Genomic DNA, 14,031 nt, shown 5'->3' with positions numbered 1-14,031 from the left:
GCTCGCCAGGCTCCTCTGTCCATGGGATTTCCCGGGCAAGAATACTGGAGTGGGTAGCCATTCCCTTCTCCAGGGGATCTTCCCGACCCAGGGATCAAACCCGGGTCTCCTGCGATGCAGGCAGGTTCTTTACCATCTGAGTCACCAGGGAAGCCTTTTGAGGGGGCTACACCCCGGCTTCTCAGTTCCCAGCAGGTGGATCCACTGCGATGACGTCTAGCGTGGGGTGGGGGTCGGGGGATGAGAACGCAGGCTTGGGAGAGAGGCAGGCCTGAGGGTCCTGCCCCGCCTCTGCTGCGGAGCGAGTTGCCGGCCCTCTCTGAGCCTCCGTGTCCTTGAGGGAAGGGTGTCAGCCCCCGCGGATGATCAGGATGCTCTTTGTCAGGAAGTGGCTGGCACGGCGGCGGCACCCAGTGTGGCGGCTGCTGTCTCCACCGGGCCTGCAGGCCCACCACGCCACTCCCCTCTCCCTGCCCCAGCCTAGCCGGGGGCCACCTCTGCCCGCTGCAGTCCCTTGGACCTCCCTCTGGGCCTGTCCTCCCTCAAGGAGTGCGCTCAGGACACTGCTGGCAGCCCCTGCTGGTGGCCAGCCCAGGGCTCCCAAACAGCAGAACGTTGATTTCAACGTCTCCCTCCTGCAGCGGGGGATTTCTGGCAGTAGCCCACCTCCCACCCACAAGGAATGAAAGTGAGGGGCCATCAGGTGGTGGGGGCCCCCAGGCCTCTGAGCTGGCCCCAGCCCCTCACCCCGGGCTTGTTTTGGCTTCCTGTCAAGAATGCTGGCCCAGGCCTGGGAGGCTGACTGACCTCAGGCTCCAGAGGGAAAGTCACACTTTCGTTCAATTCCCTGGAGCAACCCTGCATTCCAGGAAGGGCGTGGGAAGGGCCAGGCCTCCCCCACTGACTGAGCTGAGCGGGGAGCTGCCCGCCCCCAGGCCATCCTCAAATCGGCACTGGCCTGCATCCCCTTTGGCATCCCCTAAGGGGGGCCTGCCCCACCGTGGAGCCATGGAGACGGGGTTCTGAGAGGGGATGCCCAATGCCACCACAGGGCAGGAATGCAGGGAGGTGCTGGGGAGATGCTCTAGCGGTCCCCATCTACCCTCAGCTCCTAGTGGTAGCTGATTCGCCGCTCCCTTTGCTACGGTCATCCCCACCTCCAGAAGAAAAGGAATCTTCTCTACAATTGTGAACAATCCAGGTCTCCCTCGAGCCTCTGTCCCCCAACAGGTGGTCCCAAGGCTGTCTGGAGCCAACTGCAGGGCCATCTCTTCCAGCCCAGCCTTGCTGTCAGCCCTACTCCCTACCCCCAGGGTTGTTCTCAGAGGCGCCAGTGCTGGCGGAGGCTTCCCTGGGGAGGTCGCCCAAGAGCTGGGCCCTGGAGGATGGACAGCAGTTGGCAAGCAGAGAGGATCGGGCTGAGCAAGTGGGGTCAGCAACAGAGTGGTGTGAGCACAGAGACTGCGGGCAGCTGTTTAAGGAGATGTCCACGGCGGGCAAAGGTCCCCAGAGACATTTTCCTTCTGCTCCAACCAGCCTCTCTTTCTCCAAGAGGTTCCCACGACTCCCCTACCCGGAGGCTCCGGACAGACTGAAGACAGGGCTTCAGGAGGGACAGATAGAAGGGTGGGCTGAGGGCAAGGGAGTAGCCCTTGGAAGGTGGCCTTGTGATGCTGGGTGGGGGCGCCCTCTCCTGGGATCACCTTTCCCCATTCCCACCATTAGGCAGTGACCCTGAAGTCCCACGCTCCAGAGAAGGGGGCTTTCTTGGCTCCTCCTTGAGAGGGAGTGGAGGTTTCTTTCTAGAAGATGGAGTACTGTTGCCCTCTAGTGGCTTTGGCACAAGGTGGCAAAAATCAGTCAAGGTCCACGTGCTGGGTGGGCTCTACTGCCCCTGACCCCATCCCCAGCAATGTTCGGATGTCCCCAGGTGACCTGGGAATCCAGGCTTCTGCAAATGGCACGGTGGATCTGCGTAAGCTTGAGGAGGCATGTTAGGGTGACGGTGTGCTGAGGTTCCATTTGAGTCGGGTCGAGCTAGAACCGAGGTGGCGGTCACAGTGGCAGCGGACTCAGGCTGGGGCCAGGACGGGATCCTTCCCAGACCCCAGAGTGCTGGGAGGGTGGAACACGGCTCCTAGCTCTGGTCCCCACCTCGAGCCACTGGTCTGATTGGCTCCGCCTAACCCACACGCAACCCTGTGTCAGGCACAATAAAGGAAGACAACAAAGAAAAACCCTCGAGTCCTTATGCTAAGGGAGATAAGCCAGTCAGGAAGTCTGATGTAGGTTTGTGACAAGCTATGAGCCAGTAAACGCAACCATTTTTGGGTGGAAGTGGAGAAATCCCAGCACGAGTAGCCTGCGGGGTGGAAGCAATGGATGGTACTGATGGCCAGGTGTGGAGTGGAAAACCCACAGGTGAGGCTGGATGGGTGCGTCCATGACCGCCTCTGCACAGAGGAGTCCTGACCCTCCAGGACCACACCCTCCCCAGCGTCCGCTCAGAGCTCTTCTTCCTGGCATCACAGCTCAATTCCTGCCAGTGCACCTCATCGGAGCACACTTAACAAGAGAAGAATATTGATGAGCTGTTAAAAGGGGAAAATACAGACCCTCTAAACAAATCGGTAACATTAAAATAAACACAAATGATTGACACGGAAAAAAGCTGGAAGAAATATGCGAAAATGTGAACAGTGATTACCTTGATAGAGAGATGATGGTGGTGCCCTGAATGGTTTGATTTTCTTTTGCTTTTCTGCATGTTAAAAAAAAAAAAAAAGTTCTATCAGGAATATATATCACCATTAGAAAAAGAAAACTACTATTACAGTTATTTAAGGCAAGAGAACCAAGTTATACGAAGAGAACTGGCAGGATGAGAGAGTGGGCAGAGTGCGGCCCTGTGAGCAGGCTCACTCGTCTAATACACACAGACTGTCCGCACCAGCCTCACCGTCAGAGGGCAGGGACAGACGCGGAAGCAGACGGTGCAAGAACGGCCGGCGCTACAGCTGGGGTAAGCCCAGGACAATGTGGGCGCGCTCATCAATGCGGAGACGGTAGGGGAGGCTTCCAGGAGGAGGGAACTCTTGAGGAGCATCTTGGAGGGGCACAGGTGATTTCCAGGCAGAAGAAACGTCGGTGCGGAGGCCCCGAGGCAGCTTCCTTCCAGCCTTGGTGGCTCATCGGGCCAATAACAAACAAACAAAACCGGGGGGCCCCGGTGGCCTACTGGTTAGGGCTTGGTGCTTTCGCTGCTGTGCCCCAGGTTCGGCCCCAGGCAGACACTCCCGCAGGCCATGTGGTATGGCCAAGAAACAAACAAAACCATCAACGATATGACAGGAGCCGGTTTGGAGATGGTGATACACTCCACTTTGAGGAGAGCTTTTGAATATGGTTTTTAATAATCCCTTTTATTTTCCCTTCTGTTTTATACTTCACATAGGACAGTAAACACTTAAGCTCTAATTCACTTGTTAAACCTCTCCCCAGAGCTGTGGTTTCCTCGTTAAACTGCAAATTGCCCAGCTAATGCTCAGAGGGTAAGTTCAATTAAATCAGAAGTGGGAGTCTCCTTCTCCAGAGCTGTGTATCATTCCCTACTTGTCTGCCAGGGAAGACATGGTGCCCTGGGTTGGGGGTAAGAGGTGGACTAGTCCTCGGCACCTGTTACCCTCAGTTTCTCCGATGACAGGATAGATATATGAGAGCCCCAGACAACCTAGAAGACCTCTTATTGCATGATTTGGTTAGAGTGAAGTTGTGAGACCCCAGGTGGCCTTACAGAGCCCACCCACGTCCTCTGGAGAAAGCAGTGACGCCTGTCAAGTCCTGGCCACCCCCTTCTTCATGGATGAAGGACAGAGGATGTGTGGGGTCCACCCTCCCCTTGCTCCTCCACCCCCACCAGCCTCCACTTTGCTATGCACTAGCCAGAGTACACTGCCTTACGAATGCAGAGGGCTCCTACTTGTTAAATATTACCTGAGTCTCCCTGAGCCCCGGCACTTCCCTCCCGTACCTGGGGTCTCTCCTCCCTCTCACAGGGCAGGGAGCAGCCAGGGTGCAAGGATGCAGTGCTCGCAGATGGCCTAGGACTCCTGCTGCCATGTGGGCAGCTGGGATTGAGAATTGGCTCTGTGTCCCATGCCTACTCCCCAGCAATCTTGGCATGGCACAAACCCCTGGAGCCTGGCCGTGACCCTGCGGGAAGAGAGAGAACCCCAGCGGAATGGGGTCTCGAAATAAAAATGAAGTTCATGCATGCCTGGGTTAATGGAGTGAAAGTCATTCCCGTCATCCACATGCTTCTCTGGAATGTTCCCCCACCCACATGCCAAGTGCATATACTCACACAAACACACACACACACTGTCTCTCTCACACACACACACAAACACACACACTCTCTCTCTTTCAAACACACACACACACGGTTTGCCTGGATCACGCCTACTCACCTGCTCTCCATTCAAACCTCACAGTTTCCGTGTGACCTCCTTCAGAAACCCTTTCCTGGCAGATCCCACCCCTTACTCCCACACCACCAGGCTGGGTTGACCTGCGGTCATTTGCTTACTTCTCCATCACCTTCAGTAAACCCTTAGCTTCTCAAGGGCTGGGGAAATACCTAGTTCATTTCTTTAAGCACTTAATTTGTGTATTTTTGACTGCACTGGCTCTCCATGGCTGCAGGTGGGCTCTCTCCAGCTGTGCAAGCGGGGGTAACTCTCTTTCCAGCTGTGGCGAGCAGGCTTCTCACGGCTGCGGCTTCTCTTGCTGCAGAGCACGGGCTGCAGGTGCGCAGGCTCAGTAGTTGAGGCTCACAGGGTCAGGTGCTCCTTGGTATGTGGGATCCTCCCAGACCGGGGATAGAACCTGTGTCCCCTGCGTTGGCAGGCATATTCTTAACCACTGGACCACCAGGGAAGCCCCTCTAGTTCATCTCTTCCCCAGGATCCTCAGAACAGTGCCCAGCTCCTGGTAGGCATCCCACAGACGCTTCTTCACTTTAACAAACGACTGCATGGTGGGTGAGGCAGACCGGCCCGGGGGAGGCCAGGCCAGGCCCAGGGCACCGTGACTCCTCCCAGAATGTTTTCTGAAACTTTCTTGCCTCCCACCTGCCCAGTGTGTCCCACTTTCCCCCTGTCTTCTTTCTGGGAAGATTCTCAGCAGAAAGGCAGAGTCAGGGAAGCACCAGAGGCATGCAGGGAGGACGGTGGAATTCGGGAGACAGGGCGGGAGCACTATGGGTGGGAGAGGAAGGCAGGAAGTTAGTCCTTTCGATGGTGACTGGGAGATACATAGGGAGGAATCGCACTGCGTTGATACTGCCTTTTCTGTTTATTGGACTCTGGTCTTGATCTCACAGCAGTGTTCTCAGGCTGGGCCAGGTGGGCCACAGCTCTGTAGGCAAGACATCCTTAAGGAACCACAGCAGAGAGCTCTCGCCCCTTCTCTCACTCTCCTCCCAAATCAGCAGAAGAGAAGAAAGATTCCTTTCCTGGTCTGCACAGCCCTTCATGCTTTTGATCTGCGTTAGCTTTCCATTCAGTAAAGTTTTCTTGCTGTTGCTCAGTCGTGTCTGACTCTCTTCAACCCCATGGACTACAGCACACCAGGCTTGCCTGTCCTTCACCATCTCCCGGCGCTTGCTCAGATTCACGTCCACTGAGTCAGTGATGCCATGCAACCATCTCATCCCCTGTCGCCCCCTTCTCCTCCTGCCCTCAGTCTTTCCCAGTTTCCTTGAGCCCCCATATATCCCAGCTGCAGAAGACCCTTTACTTTCTCACACTCTTCATCTGCAGAATGCTGCCTCTGAGGCACTTCCCTTGGTCCCCGAAGTGGGTAGCTCTGACCTTATTTCTCTGCCCAGGCTTCTTTCCGTTTATGTTGGAAACAGCCTCAGCCTTCCCCAGGGGAGCCACCCACCTGACCCCACCCTACCCCACCCTACCCCACCCCACCCCACCCCACCCCACCCCCTCCATGTGGATCCAGCTGGCTGATCTCCATGCGGAGGCTGAGAGCTGTGCACACGGCCTGGTCAACGAGTGTCTTCCACCTCCTCTAACATCGCCCCGCCAGATTCACTGTCCACACAGCAGTTGGAGGGATTTTCTTAAAACATAAACCAGATTATATAATTCCTCTGCTTAAAATCCTTCAAAGAGTCTCCTAGAAAGCCCAAAGCCCCTTAGAGAGGGCCCACAAGGCTTTGCCAACTCAAAGTTTCAGCCTGAACAGCATTTACTCTGAACACCTGTCATGACCACGCTATGTGGATTTTTGTCTATTTCCATAGCATTTATCACATTTTGTCCATTCACTCTCTCTCCCTCACCCTTTTTGGAGGTGAGGGAAGCAGAGATAGTCTATCTCATTCACTTTGTTCCCCTGGCACCTGGCTCATGGTAGGTGTTCAGTGAGTCTGGGAAGAGGGTTCTTGACAGTGACCTGATCTGCGGAAGAGCGAGGCAGACAGACGTGCGGGGCTCCCTCAGGGGTCCAGGGGAGGCAGGTGGTCTGCACTCAGGAGACTTGGGGCCAGCAGACACAAATGGACAGGGGGAGGGTGTGTTTTAGGGGCAGGGATAACAAAATAGCTTCCCTGGTGGCTCAGAGGTTAAAGCGTCTGCCTGCAATTCTGGAGACCTGGGTTCGATCCCTGGGTTGGGAAGATCCCCTGGAGAAGGAAATGGCAACCCACTCCAATATTCTTGCCTGGAGAATCCCATGGACGGAGGAGCCTGGTGAGCTACAGTCCACGGGGTCGCAAAGAGTCGGACAGGACTGAGCAACTTAGCTTAGCTTATCTTAGCTTATAACAAAATATGCTGATATATTGGGGAAGGGAAGGGATCAAGAATGACTCCTAAGTTCCCAACTGGAGCAGTTGTGTTGATGGTGGTGCTGGTAAATGTGGGCTGAGAGGGCAAGTTTTAGGGGGGAGCCTACGCTTTATGTTTGAGATGTATACATTATGAGCTGTCTGTGACACGTTCAAGAGGAGGTGTGGCCCAGGCAGATGGATGTATGAATCCAGCCAGAGCTGGGGCAACAGTCTAGATTTGAAACATAAACAGAAGGTGCTTAAAATCATGAGATTGTACGGGCTCAGCTGGAGAGAAAGAGGGAGCTCAGCACCACCCTTGGGGATCCCCAAGATCCGAGAGCAGCAGCCAGTGGAGAAGCAGGCTGGTGTGGTGTCCTGAGCTGAGCAGAGCTTCTCAAGGAGAGACATGAACTGCCACGATGCTTGCTGGAAGGTTCTGATGGTGAGAACAGGGAAGGGCCAGTAGATTAGCAGTGGGCAGGGGGGCAGGGGGCTGGGGCTAGGGAACTTGGGAAGAACAATTTCTATGGAATGGTGGACACAGATGTCTGATCAAAGTGTCATGGAAAGTGACCGGGGAAGGGAAGATGAAATCTTTCTGCAAATTTGGTTGCAAAGGTGAGTAGCTGGGAGCATACAGTGTCTGAACTGTTGACTGTGGGATGGACTGATTTGTTTTAATCATAGGAGAGATTGGCAGTTGAGAGTTTTTTGTGACCCAGGACTAGTCTGTGCACCGCCAAATGTTAACGTCCTTGGCTCCTCCCAGTACAGGCCAGTAGAGCCCCTCAAGGTGACAACAAAAACCACCCCCTTTCATTTCCAAAAGCCCCCTTGTGTGTAATTGTAACACCAAAACACAGCCAGGAGCCAGTGCTGCAGCAGAGGCAAACTGGGTCCATGACGGGCCAGATAGTAGACTTTTTCAGCATTACAGGCCGTCAGGTCTCTGTCACAACTTTTAAACTCGGCTGCTCTAGTGCAGGAGCAGCCATCAGTGTACCAAACAGATAGGTCTGACTATGCCGATAAAACTTTATTTACAAGTGCAGTTAGCAGGCCAAGCTTGGCCCTTGAGCTGGGGTTTGTGGATCCCTGCCCTGGCATGGCTGCATGCTGCTGGGGACCAGTTAAAGAAGGCATCTGTGGTGCTGAGGAAAGAAAAAGCCAAATAAGTCTCCTGAAAAAGCTGGAGGGGATCTAGAACCCAAAAGGTGTGGTGGGCCTGGTGGGGAGAACTTTTGCCGCTGTGGGTCAGAGGCAAGGTGGGAGGTGTGATGGTGGCAGGGTGAGGTCTGCCCCCAGAGACATCTGTTCCTCTGCAAAGTGAGCTGAGGTCACCAGCTGAGAGTGTGGGAGATGTCAGGGCTTTGAGGAAAGAGACCTAGGAAAACTGTGCTTTGGGGATGGAAACAGGGAAACTTCTAGAGAACCACGGTGGTATAGCAGGGAGGGACCTCCTGACTGCTTGGATCATAAAACTGAACTGAAAGTGAGCTCAGTGAGCTGGGCATTGGGACTGATCAGGGATGGGTCTGCAGAAGCCAAGTGTTGGGTTCATCAGGGTCAGGGTTTTGCCCAGCAAGCAAGCTGGAGAGGAGGGGGTTGTTTATAAGTGAATTAATGATGGGCCCTGAAATCTAAGCTGGGGAAGGAGGGAGGAGCAATGCGGAGGGTGAGAGTGAGAACAGAGGTTCCGGGGTGCGTAAGCTGGTGGGACGGGAGGTGTTGTCCGGGATCTGGGCATTTGGACTTGAGGGATCAACAGAGATGCGGTTTCTGAAACCAGAGTCCAGGGCTGCAGTGGGGTAGGTGGCTGAGGTGCAGGGGTGGGAAGGTGACCGGAGTTGGAGGGGGTGAGGCTGCAGAGCCTGGGGTCTGGAAGGGTCACCCACTCCCATGAGCATCAGAGTCCCTTCAAGTGACCTCAGTCATTGTGAATTAGGGGGCATCCAGCGGACTGGCGAAGGCAACCCTGAGGCCAGGGAGGATGACAGAGTCCGGTGGCAGAGTCTCCCATGGAGGAGGAGTCAGGAGTGTATAAATCCACCCCCGGGCTCCTGGGCACCACTGGCATGCGGCGGAAACATCTTCCACCTGAGGTGCCTAGAGGGTAATGCGTCCCAGCAGGCAGGAGGGAAGGGACGGCTCAGAGCAGCTGCCAGCCAGCTGGGTGCAGAGGCAGGCTCACGGACCTCAGAGAGAACAGGAGATGGGGGGGCGTGGTGAGTGCGTGAGTTCACGTGTCTGCCTGTGTCAGTGAATGTGAGTGAGTGACCGTGGGTGGTGAGCATGCCTGTGAACGTGTCAGGGGTGGATGGTGTCATGTGTGAGTGTGTGTGTGAGGACAGACGCTTGTGTGAGCATCAGTGGGTGAATGTGTGCGAATGAATGTTCATGGATGAGTGTGTATATGTGAGCATGGGTGTCTATTTGTGAGGGGGTAGGGGTGTGGAGTCTGGATGAATGTGAAAGTGAACACGTGTGGGTGTGAGAGGGTGAGTGTGGATGTATCCAGTGTGACTGTGGGGGGGGGGTGTAGTGAAAGTGTGTGTGTGTGAGAATGTGTGGGTGGTGAGTGTGGGGTGAAGGTGCATGTATGGGAAGGCCTGTGAGTGTGGATGTGTATAGGTGTGTGTAAACGGGAGAGAGGGTTGGTTTGTTTACTGTATGGGGTGAGGAGGAGGGAGGGAGGCGGGAGGGGGAAGAGGGCAGATGGGCTGAGGGGCTGAACAGGGCGGGACAGGGCGGGACAGGGATGAGGGAAGGTCTGGATGGTCTGAGGTATGAGGCGTCCTCCTGAGGGTCTGGGTCGGAGGGCATGTCTCCCCCTGCTCAACTCCTATGACCCTAAGCGAGCGGTGGTTTCTACCGCAACCGCTCCTCAGGCTCCCATGCCCTGCATTCGCACTGTCAGAATCGCTACTGAAAGTCTTCATCATCAGGTCTAAGCCTTTCACTTGATTCCATTGACTAGATGGCTTATTCATCATTCCCTGTGAATGAGCATTTTGATGTTATGCATTTTTTCCCATTATTAACAGCACTGTCATGAAGGTCCTTGAAGCCTTTCACTCATCTCACAGCTGATTCCACAGGGCAAGTTCCTTGAAGAGGAATTGTTCGGTCAAAAAATATGTAAACGTCTAAGTCATTGGATCTGTGCTGCCAAAATGCTTTCTGAAAAGACTGAAACAGTTTACAACCTCAGCAGCACTACGGGAATATCCACTTCCTCGTAACCTCACTAACTCTGAGTATTTATTTTTCATCTTTGATTAATTAGATCTTTAAATATATGGCATTTCACTACTGTTGCAATATGCTGTTACTTCCTTATTGGCAAGCATACACATTTTATTATTTGAGTATGGGCACTCTTATCATGAATTGCTTTTTCTTATCCTTTGGGGATTTTTTGGCAAAGTGTTATTGGTTAGGTAAGAATGCTAGTAAAAGCAACAGTCCTTTGCTGGTTGTATATGTTGAAAATGCTTCTCGTTGATTATTTGACTTTGAATTAAAAACCTTTTTGACGGTTTTTAATAGAAGAAAAAAGTCTAATTGATGTAGTCAAAGCTATCAATCTTTTCCTTTATGTTTTTTGCCTTTGGTGTGAAGCTTTAGCTTTCCAACTCAAAAATTATGTAAATATCACCTACATTATCTTCTAGTACATTTATACTGTTTTAACATTTAGATAATCGAATCATCTAGAGTTTATTTTGCTTTAACTCTTGAAGTACAAATCTGACTTTACCTTTCTTCTCTCTCTTTCTTTGTTTTCGGATGCACTGGGGCTTAGTTGCAGCACGAGGGATCTTGCAGTGTGGCACGTGGCTTCTCGAGTTGGGGCACGTGGGCTCAGCAGCTGAGGCACACAGGCTTTGCTTCCCCATGGCACGTGGGATCTTAGTTCCCTGACCAAGGATTGAACCTGTGTCCCCTGCATTGGAAGGCAGATTGTTAACCACTGGACCAGCAGGGAAATCCATAAGTTTACCCTTCAGAGTGATTTTTCACGTTCCCCCCCTGCTTCTTTGCTGCCTTCAATCACTTGTCCAATAACCATTTGCCACGCAGCCGCTATGTGCCAGCTCATTCTTGCCTATGCACAGTAGTTGTCTTGGAAACTTCCTGGGAGTTCCTGCAAGACAGAACCTTCATTTACTGATTTTGTTTTACCTTAATGTCTTCTTTAAGGGCCCTCCCTCCAAATTCAGTCACATTCACATCGAATACCTGGGGTTAGTGGAAGCAATTTTCAGAGAAATAGTAGCTGAAATTTTTCAGGCATTATGAAAGACCTCAAGCCCAAGTTTCAAGAAATGCCAAGAACCTCCAAGCAAAACAAATACAAACTCATCTAAGCAAGTCACAGAAAAATGACTGAAAATCAAACAGGGACTCTTATACGCAATGAGAGGGAAAAAAGATATGTTCATTTCAAAAGAATATTCAATTGACAGCTAACTTCTCAAGAGTCAAGGTAGAAATAGAAGACAATGAAATGTCTTAAGAGAGGTGGAATGTTTTTAAAAACCTGCAACTTGGGATTTGACATGCTACGGATATTGCCTTCCAAAACGAAGACAAGAATTTGGAGAGGAGAATAAACTACTAATTTGTCACCAGTAGACCCCAGTAAAGGATTTCCCCCCTTTTTGGCCATGCTTTGCAGCATGCAGGATCTTAGTTCCCTGACCAAGGGTTGAACCCATGCCCCTGGCAGTGGAAACACAGAGCTTTAACCACTGGGCAGCCAGGCAAGTTCCCCCCTCCGCCCCCCCACAAGTGAAGGAATTATTAAAGGAATTTCTTCAGGAAGAAAGAAAATAAGTTCAGATAGAAGTATCAGAGGAAGAAAAAAACACATGGAAAAGGTAATTATAGGCTTTATGTAAATAAAGATTGGTTATATAAAACAAGAATAATGTTTCATGGAATTTTAATATATGTTGAGTTAAGATATTTTTGACAACAATAGCATACAAATTATGACAGAAAATTCAGTTACAGAGCTCCAAAGTCGTTGCATTGTCCAAGATGGCAAAAACACTAATTAGTATTAGACTTGATTAAGTATGGTACACATTGCAATCATTATGATAATCACCAAAAACATAGTAATAAAATATGTAACTAAGAGATTATCAGACACACAATGGAGTAATAAAAAGTATTTAATTCGGGGAACTTCCCTGGTGGTCCAGTGGTTAAGATTTTACTCTTCCAGTGCAGGGGCTACAAGTTCGATCCTTGGTCAGTGAACTGAGATCCAACATGCTATGCCCTGCATCAGCCCCCTCCCCAAAAATATTTAATTCAAGAGAAGATTATTATGCCCTCCAAAAATAATATGTTGAGTCTAACTCTCAGTGGCTCGGAGTTTGACTTTGTTTGAAAATAGTCTTTGCTGATGCAATTAGTAGGTAAGACAGACTGGAGTAGAATGGGCCCTTAATCCAATAAGACTGGTGTCTTTATAAGAAGATGACCATGGAGCAAACCAGTCAGTCCTAAAGGAAATCAACCCTTTAAATTCACTGGGAGGACTGCAGTTGAAGCTGAAGCTCCAATGCTTTGGCCACCTGATGCAAAGAACCAAGAAACTGGAAAAGACCCTGATGCTGGGAATGATTGAAAGCAAAAGGCGAAGGGGGCAGCAGAGGATGAGATGGTTAGATAGCATCAACAACCAGTTCACTGGACAGGAATCTGAGCAAACTCCAGGAGACGGTGAAGGACAGAGGAGCTGGCCTGCTGCAGTCCATGGGGTCACAAAGAGTCAGACACAACTTAGCGGCTGCACAGCAACAACAAAGTAAAGACACAGAGACCCAGTAAAACACCAGATAAGTACGAAGGCAGATTGGAAAGACGTTTACAAGTCAAGGGGTGCCAAGGCTTGCTGGCCATTACCGGAAGCTAGGAGAGAGATGGGGGAAGGGGGGCCTCCTTTAGCGCCTCCCACAGGAAACAACGCTGCTGATGACACCCTGCTTTTTCAGAAGGCTTCCTGAACTCTGAGAGAATAGATCTCTATTGTTTTAAACCATTCAGTCTGTGGCACTTAGTCATGGCAGCCCTAGAAAACTGGTAAAAGGCAAAAACAAACAAAAAGAAGAAAATAAAATAGGTGAAAGAAATGAAAACCACATACTACTGTGGCAGACATAAACTCAAAGTGTATGATTACTTTAATGAAAATAGCTCAAGTATTACAATCAACACAAAGAATATCAGATAGGGAAAAAAATTTTTTTACACTTTAAATGTAAGGCTAAGATGAGACTTACCGGGCAGTCCAGTGGTTAAGACTTTGCCTTCTAATGCAGGGGGTGCAGGTTTGATCCTTGGTTGAGGAGCTGAGATCCCACATGCTTCGCAGCCAAAAAATCAAAATGTAAAAAAAAGAGGAGCAATACCGTAAGAAATTCAGTAAAGGCTTTAAAATGGTCCACATCAAAAAAAAAAAAAAAAACACCTAAAAATAAAAAAAAATGTAAGGTTAAGAAATGTAGAAAATAAAAGTATGGAAAGAGAAGCATCATGCAAACAAGAATCAAAAGTGTGGATGTACTAATATCCCCCAAAAGTCGACTTTAAAACAAAGATTATGAGAGAGAGAGTGACTTCCTAATGATTAAAGGTTTAGTCCATTAGGAAGCTGTAATAGTTCCAGGTCTTCAAGTTCTTAATGACGTGACCCCATGATACATAAGGTAAAAGTTGACAGAACTGAAAGAAATGTCAAATCCAGGGACACAGGGAGGAGGAGGAACGGCCAAGGCGCTGGACCTGCCTGATGGCCAGCAGATGGTGAGGCTCCAGGTGAACAGGAAGACCCTAGGATGTGAAGTTCTCCACGAAGTTTCAGAGAAGGGGTGGGATAGAAGGTTAGTCAAGGACGCTGATGCCAAGGATGTCGACGAGCAAAGGGGAAGGGGGAGGTGGCTGAACACCTAGAGCTTGAACGAGCCAGGCGTTTTGCAAGGAAATAGAAGGTCTTGAAGAGGTTCAAGGAATCAAGGAAGACATCCACTCCGTTGACTCACCCCAGGATCCATGAGTTTTACAAAATCAAACCACTCCCATTGGACTTCCCTGTTGGTCCAAGGGTTAAGACGCTGCCTGCCAATGCAGGGGAGAGGTCTTCAATCCCTGGTCCAGGAAGATTC

This window comes from Oryx dammah, unplaced genomic scaffold, assembly GCF_014754425.2.
Source record: "Oryx dammah isolate SB20612 unplaced genomic scaffold, SCBI_Odam_1.1 HiC_scaffold_20, whole genome shotgun sequence".
Lineage (NCBI taxonomy): Eukaryota > Metazoa > Chordata > Mammalia > Artiodactyla > Bovidae > Oryx > Oryx dammah.
Note: the sequence above shows the minus strand (reverse complement) of the source record.